The sequence below is a fragment of the Papaver somniferum genome, chromosome 8, assembly GCF_003573695.1.
Source record: "Papaver somniferum cultivar HN1 chromosome 8, ASM357369v1, whole genome shotgun sequence".
NCBI lineage: Eukaryota > Viridiplantae > Streptophyta > Magnoliopsida > Ranunculales > Papaveraceae > Papaver > Papaver somniferum.
Window position 1 is genome coordinate 26650806 of NC_039365.1, and position 8051 is coordinate 26658856.

The 8051-nt window shown below is 34.5% G+C and overlaps 2 long non-coding RNA genes across 10 annotated transcripts; one reads left to right on the forward strand and one right to left on the reverse strand.

Moving 5' to 3' along the window:
* Positions 1-2497: 2497 nt before the first annotated feature.
* On the forward strand, positions 2498-6316 carry LOC113304631. 7 transcript variants are annotated; one of them, XR_003338267.1, is made up of 8 exons: positions 2498-2617; positions 2796-3094; positions 3316-3428; positions 3539-3678; positions 4866-5133; positions 5255-5316; positions 5422-5677; positions 5814-6316. It is a non-coding gene; the product is annotated as an uncharacterized LOC113304631 (long non-coding RNA). The 7 variants fall into 7 exon arrangements; XR_003338269.1 differs by having other exon boundaries at positions 2796-3428; positions 4844-5133; XR_003338272.1 differs by having other exon boundaries at positions 2796-3428; positions 5255-5320.
* LOC113304632 lies at positions 5387-7818 on the reverse strand. Of its 3 annotated transcripts, XR_003338274.1 has the most exons (3): positions 7679-7818; positions 6323-6403; positions 5387-5807 (listed from the first exon to the last, which is right to left on the reverse strand). It is a non-coding gene; the product is annotated as an uncharacterized LOC113304632 (long non-coding RNA). The 3 variants fall into 3 exon arrangements; XR_003338273.1 differs by lacking the exons at positions 5387-5807; positions 6323-6403 and adding an exon at positions 6633-7006; XR_003338275.1 differs by lacking the exons at positions 5387-5807; positions 6323-6403 and adding an exon at positions 6633-7289.
* Between the last annotated feature and the right edge of the window lie 233 nt (positions 7819-8051).

Here is an 8051-nt window from a genome sequence, read left to right on the forward strand (position 1 = left end):
AGGCTATTGTTTTTAGGACTCTTGAAATTCAGAAGGCTCTGGTTTGACATCAGTCAAGAAGGTTTGTTGGAATTGTGTAACACCCCGAGTTCCGGATCAGGGTCAAACCCGTATGGAGATCCGAACTCAAAGCGTTACGGGTCGGAACGAGACTTATGCATATATTTATTTTTTTGCTAATTCACTTTTATACCAAATATAATTGTAACTTTTATACATGAATTGAAGTATATGAATACATTAAACATCGTTCAAAACATTTTCAACCAAACATTTCTTTTACTTCAATTTACACTTCAAACCATACAAGAAAACAATGCAATCACTAATCTACTCATTTCTAGCTTCCACTTCCAACTTCCATAAATCTGCAAGGAATGTCAGTTAGGGTGAGATGACCACTCAATAGAATGCATTCCCTTTCTCAAAAAACAAACAAACATGTCAACCAATCAAAGACAATACGCACAACATGAGTATATGGTGTAACTTCAAGGATTTAATTATATGTATATATTCATCAACTAAACTCACAATCTATTTAATTATAAATTCTCTTAAATGCACGAGTATTCTCGGTTCGTGCCCCGCTTATCCGTGTATCTTCTGCACGGGACCGCCAACCTCACTTGCACGAGTATCCTTGGATCGTGCCCCACCTATCCGTCTATCCTCGGTATGGGCACCGCCATTCATACAAATATATTCATTCATTTATAAATTCACACTACCATTGCACGAGTATCCTTGGGTCGTTCCCCACCTATCCGTATATCCTCGGTATGGGCACCGCCATTCAAACAAATATATTCATTCATTTACAAAATTCACACTATCGTTGCACGAGTATCCTTGGGTCGTGCCCCACCTATCCGTATATCCTCGGTACGGGCACCACCATCCAAACAAGCATATCATATAATATACATTTTGATATTCCAACCCACTTCATCAACAATTCATAAGTTCACAACCCAACTAACGATGTAATTCTTTCAACCATTTAAGTAAACACACTAATTGCAGAATTTTATTTTATAAGGTTCATAATGATAACTTGATCCGATCGTCTTCAAACTTTAGTTGAACATTCCTGACACCATCATATATAACATATACAAATTTCGCATTAAATTAACGGCTCAATCAAAGATATTGATTTTACAAACGCATCACAAAATCTAGTCAGATAACATCATTTTACGAAACTATTCACCATAAATTCATATTATTCTCAAATTAAGCAAACCAAAACACAATGAAAGATAAGACATTTATCTACAACCTTTGTTAAGGTGCCTAAGAACATCAAAACCATAGCAAAACGAAACTGTCAAGAATTTTAGAAATCACAATCCAAATTACAAGGAACATTCAACGGTGAATTTGCGTAGAAAAATTCTCCAATTTTAACAAGAGATACCTAATCATGTTAGAAATCAATAGGAGAAGTCTGATCATTAATAAGAGATATATATTTATTCAATTAAATTTCAGAAACCTAACAATACAAAGACATACGAAATAAACACCAAAAGGGAAAGGGTTTCACATTCTACCTCATTTCATTGATCCTTTGCTGATTTTCTATAGTCTTCTTATCTAAAATATAGCTCCATCTCCTTGTCATTCTATATAGCCTTTGGATTTCTAACATCTAAAGTTATTCTCTTTATATTAATACACACTGGTATAAACGCACGCGCGATGCGCCTGCCTTTTTTCCCAATAGTTTTGGGATTTTGTTTCAAAAATTTCGCTAATACATTTTCCGACAAAATATCTAACAAAATCAATACCACCAACTGTTGGTTACTCACAACAGAATTACATTTAACAAAATATCTAAGAGCCATAATTCCATTTACCCCAACGTGCAACACTAGATGTGACTAATTTTAGTTTCAAGATATTTAGTTATTCCCTAATAGTGAATGAAGGTCCAATGGACAAAAATGAAGTTGTGATGTTTTTCCGTTTTAATAGCAGAAGCGCATGGGAACCCGTTGGGAAGCCCAGTACAACATCAAGTGACCTGGCAACTTGACTACAGGATTAGTAGACTGCTGAAATTAATACAAAATGTAATATGCAATACTAATACGAAAATGATAATGTGTCGTGAACCCTGCATCGTGGGAGCACCGTGTGAGAGGGGGTGGGGTCCACGCCTACCCACCCCCACCTGATGCTGAACGCAGGATTTGGGACCGTCAGATCCCTTTCGGTGCACATACGGCGTTTAAATCACGGTGTGCCTATCAAAACCCGTCTATCTTACAAAAACAAATGGTTTTTTTCCAATCCAACGTTTCTAAATGAGTGTTTTAAGCAAGCAACGGCTCTTATCGCTCTAAAAACGGAGGAAATCGGAAGAGATAAATCACGGCTCAGAAAGCATCCTTATTATACGCTCTCATCCAACGTCGTAGGTTCAATTTCTCATGCGTTACGCAATTACCCAAAAACGTTTACATTGACAGAGTTATTATTATCAGTCAATGTCAAGACGTTTCTTTTGTTCTCGCCGATTGTCTCCCATAAACCTCAATTTAAGAGAAGACCAAGAGAAAAATGAACCTCACTTAAATCCTCTCAACCAAGCTGAGTTATATCTGTATGTGCTTCATCTTCGAGAAATGTTGTTATTGATGATAACAAATTAGCGATTTTGTAAATTCTGTCTTGTGATTTTTAACCTAATTTTGTCTGTTCAATTTTTTTTTCTTCATTCCTTCTGTTAAATCTCTCGCCTCTTTCGGTCTCTCTTATCTCTGTGTATCTGTATTCTGCAGGAAAATATGTAGGTTTGCTTTATATGTGTATTTTGGCCGTGAATATGGAATTACTCCTCTGCGTATTAAGACCTGAGCTACTGTAACTCTTAGGTTTGGCCTGGGTCAGAATGATTGATTATGTACATAGATTGGTGATTTTAATTTTTTCTGATATTTGTTTGTTCTATCTTATCTCCCAGCTGAGTTAAAGGGTTTCATTGGATTTTTTTTTGTTATTATTATTATTATTATTATTATTATTTGCAGCATTGAAACTTCATAATTATGATTACTCGATTGGTTTTCAACATTCCAAGGTATTGTTTTGCTCGAAGTGATTAGTGATGAAATTTTAGTATTGTTATATCGTCGTTATGTCTTTTCTGTTCAGGTGGTCAAATCTTCTTGATCGATTTGACCATTTTTTCCATAAATTGAATTTTAACTTGAATTCCCACTTTTGAATATGCCCAATTCTTATCACACAAAATTGTTCTGTGAAAACCAATTTTTTATTTAATAGATTGTTTGATTGCAGGAACATTTGTATTAACCAAGGAGCAATTCCTTTCTCCACTTCAAAATGGGATTTTGGGTGCAGTTTTACTAATGGAATATGGAACTTCAATTCAATCCACCTCGCAATTAGAGGTTAGTGCTAATATGTAATTGCTGAAATGCTGTTGTACAAACTGTTTGATATATAACCATATTGACTCATTTTCTTCAATCAACACTACTTTTTGGTTGTGTTACTGCAGTCCATATTTTACATGTAGTAAAACATTGTTGGATGCAAGCATGCGGGGAGAATTTAACGAGGTGGAAATGAAGTTATTGTTCATAATATGTATATGTGGTCGTTGTTCTGATCTGTTTATGAGTCTTATGATATGCTAAGGTGATACTACTGATCATTTGGTACCAGTCTATCATTTAGGTCATTCTCAATTAACTATATATTCATGGCTTTAGTTGTTGTAGATAGGCTGGTAGAGTGATGAATTTGTTATGAATTGGATGCTCTTATTTGCTATAGGTGCAGTTTACAAATGAATTATGGATCTTCAATCAACCTAGAAAATAATAGGTTCGTGCATACTTTTGGATATATGAGCCATATAGCCTGACTTGATTTTTTCTACCTTTTCTTCAATCAACTCTACTTTTTCTTATAATCGTTCACATTCATATATGCATATATGCTTGCGATACGCAGATCATATTTAAATGTAGTAAAATATTCTTGGACCAAAATTTTAGTTGTTCTCATTAATTACACAGTTAATGATCTGTGGTTATCTCAATAGATAATGATCCGTGCCATAACTTCCCGGGCTTTCAGTGTTGTTCGTTATGGATCAAACATGGATCATTTTTCATTGATCCATGTTTGATAGTACGTACCGAACTACCTATTAGCTTAAGGAGTTTCCCGAGCCTATGCCAAGCTTCATTTTTTAGGAATTCCCATTTTTGTGATGAATTGTCCGCTTAAATGTACCAAAGAAATGAACTTAGATATATAGAATAGTATAGTAGCTTCATTTTTTATATTCCTTTTTAATGACACTAAATGGAATCTAGGTCAGTTGCATATAGGGGAGTTGTATTTTTTTGTGTGTGTATAGAATGTTTATGGGTTAGTATTGAAAATCAATTATTAAAGCATAATATAACCCATAGAACTACATAATCATGTACCTTAATTTCTAAGTTTGAAGATTAGGAAGGGATGGTGTATATATATGAAGTTGAAGTATTGTTAATGGATAGTCATTTTCTTTTACTTTCTGTTATCGTTTCCCGGCGTTCATTAGAATCTACTAAGATTGGTATAATTCTGTCTTTTACCATTTCATTTTTTTTAAACAGTCCAATAGCAACAAAGTCTTAATGTATGATAACTATCATAGTTTGGATCAAATTGATTTGTTTGTGATACATACTTCAGCACTATGTTATGTTTTTCAAACTTATGAATTTAGAAGTCACAAAGACATCCCAGTTTCATAGAGCATATAACCTTATACTCCATCACATATATATATATGATCTGATTTCAGTTTTTTGTTGTCGGTGATGTAGTGATTTCTAATGGCATCTCAACACCGGTATATGTCTCCCAAGAAAAAACCAATTACCAGGTATTTGATTATCAACTGGATACCTGAAAATGGCAAAGGGAAACCATTTCAGATTCAAGTTACGCTCAACTGTAACTGGATGTGGTTGGCTTCAAGGATACGAAAGAGGTTACCAGTTTGAATTTGTTGCTCAACTGTAACTGGATGTGGTTGGCTTCAAGGATACGAAAGAGGTTACCAGTTTGAATTTGTTGTTGCTCGACCCAAACGTAAGCTACCTATATTTTTTTAGGTTACTTTTTTCTCCCTATATGAAGAAAATATATTTCAAACTTGGCCACTCCAGAAGTAAATGATGCAGTGACACAATTTATCTCCATTTTTATATAGGGAGTCTTGCGATTTCTGAAACTTCACCATTGCTCCCGGAATTAGGTGCCTTGTTTGTTGATGTAGGTAGTTAGAATTTTGCATCTTTTTCTTTCTTTTTGTTATTCTTCATGGTTTTAAACAATTTATTACTTATATTCAAGTGATGACTTTTTGATTTTTATCAGTATGGAATATGATGAGGGACAATCTAAGTTAACAATCATTGTACATGAAAGCATTTTCTTGATGATCAAGAGAAAATATTATTGTTTCCACCAGTTCGATTCTTGCTTCGCCAGAATCGCCACCTTTTTTCTCCGGCAGATGTTGCACATACCTTTACTTTTCCAGTGGGTAAAAGTCTATAAAATCCAATGATGCCAGGTTTGTGCCACAAAGCTGACTAATTCAAGGATTTGTGCAAAAGATTGGTGGCTCGAGGTACTTACCACAAACATTTTAGAATTTACGATTAATTATAACTTTCAGATCGAAGGATACAATATTGCTAAATAATATGTATGAATACATGTATTCACTTTCGGCTGGCATGAAGTGGAAGTTGCTATTTCTGCAGATTATTAAGCCAATAGAAGAGGAGTCAGGAAGTACAACAAAATTAAACCTCAAAGCGATGTGTAAGACCACACGAGAATCTTCAGACTTTAAAAAGCTTACCTCTCAATTCAGATATAAATGAAAATGTAATTGTAAGAAATATATAAAAATGAAAAAAATAATTTCATTCATGGCTAGAATAATATTCTTCGCAGTTAAAAGGTTGTGTTGTGTATCTGCACATATTAGAGTTAGAGTAATGCATTTTATTAGGAACTATCAACTGGGGGATACATGAATTAGTTGGGGGATTTTAATGTAGCTGCCGGCAGCATTGACCCTGCGGATTTTAGAATATGGGTGAAAGAGCCTACATTTGCGTAAATTAAAGCTTATGTATTGCTTAAGCTATGTGACATGGTTTGAGCTTATATATTCTTCACACATGATGCACCACGTTGTCATATTTGTATGACATTATACCGTGAATTAAAATTATTGTTGCAACAGAAAAATAGTGTATCCTACCTGTGTTTGGATACTCTTCTACTGTAACCCCTAGGTTAGGAATCTTTGGATGGCACCACACCCCATAGAGAATTATAGAGCCTGTAGAAGGATAAATCCGGGTGGTTAATTTATTTTTTTATAATACGAAAATTGGTCCAGGTGATTAATAGAATATGTCCTAAACCATGATCTTCCAGTCCTCTAATGCTACAAAAACACTTAGATTTGCCCCTAATCCTTAGAGAACTTCCTATTAGAGATAAAATACATGAAAGGTTAGATGCGGCTGCTGGGCTATAACTGCTAGCAAAGCATAACCGTTATCAACTTTGAAAGCGAAAAAATCCCATTATCATTGAAACAACTTCAAGTTCCATTAATCATACATAACTATCGTATTTGTTGATGAAAATGGTTCTCTTTTCAGGATGCATTTTTGCCATTTTTACAGTCGCTCCTATAACCAATCAGGCTATCATCCAAGAACACAATCATCTATATTTGTTGACCTAGTTTGTAGTACACTATAAAACCACAAACCAATGCTGCTTTTTTTAATAATCCGCAATACCAAAGATGTATAGCTTGAACCAAAAATCTAAAGAGAAACTGAAGTTCACAAATTTACAAAGCCTCTTAAGGTCCATAGTAGCATCACTCAATCATCACAGTCAACTCCATTAACCCGTTGCTGTAGCCTCCCTGCAACACAGAAACATCACACAAAACTAAAATGTTTAGCTTCATCTCTCATAATTCTCAGTGCCACAATCACCATGTCCCTGCAACCACTTCTGTCACAGCATACCACCATCTACATTCTTTTCAATTTATCTCTGTCACCAGCTTTGTGACTTAAACACAACAGCATCATCTCAACTGCCATATTGATTCATTATCTCAGACTACCACTACCTACAATCACAACTCCATTTTCCATTTGCCTGCACAATTCATACTCTTACCTAACTTATTCATCTAATCCCTGTCATAACAACATCTTCTCCATATCAGTCACCTTCAACCATCCACAAATCATAATTTCACAACTACAACAAATCCATTAGTTCATTACTCATTCCTAAAGATGAACCCATCTAAATAAAACCCCAAATTTTAGAAGTAAAATTCACAAATACAATTCAGTTTATGTGATTTGAAACTTACTGAGAAGGGAAACCAAAATTAAGAATCACAAAAGACAGTTGAGTAACATTTCAATTTTGGTACCCAATTTATATAATCTGAAAATAGGTGACTGAATTCCCAAATTTAAATGAATTAGATTATCGTTAGGAATTTGACTAAAATTTAGGTCAAAATTATAAATTGAAAATCAAAATTAGAGAAGAGTAAGATTAAAAATCGACTAACCTGGATTGAAATCTTATGTTAGGTTCCGCAGCCTTTGTTCTTCTTTCATGGTGGATGTGTTTCAGAAATGTCTTTATGGTGGATGTGTTTCAGAAATGTCAAAAAGAGAAGAGTTAGACAGAAGACGAAAGGGAAAACGAAACTGGTATTATGTAGTTACGTCAAGTTCAGATTATACCCTCTACTGGATAGCTTGTGATAGGAAAATCTGCGAGGGCAATTTAGTAAAAAGGGGGTCCACGGTTGAAAAGTCCCTCTTTTCTTTATTAGAGTAAGATAAATACACATAAATATGTTTTTTTTTTTCTTAACTATTTTATTTGCCTAGTTAAATTGGGGCTTATGCCACTTAATTGGGGCCTATACCTACATG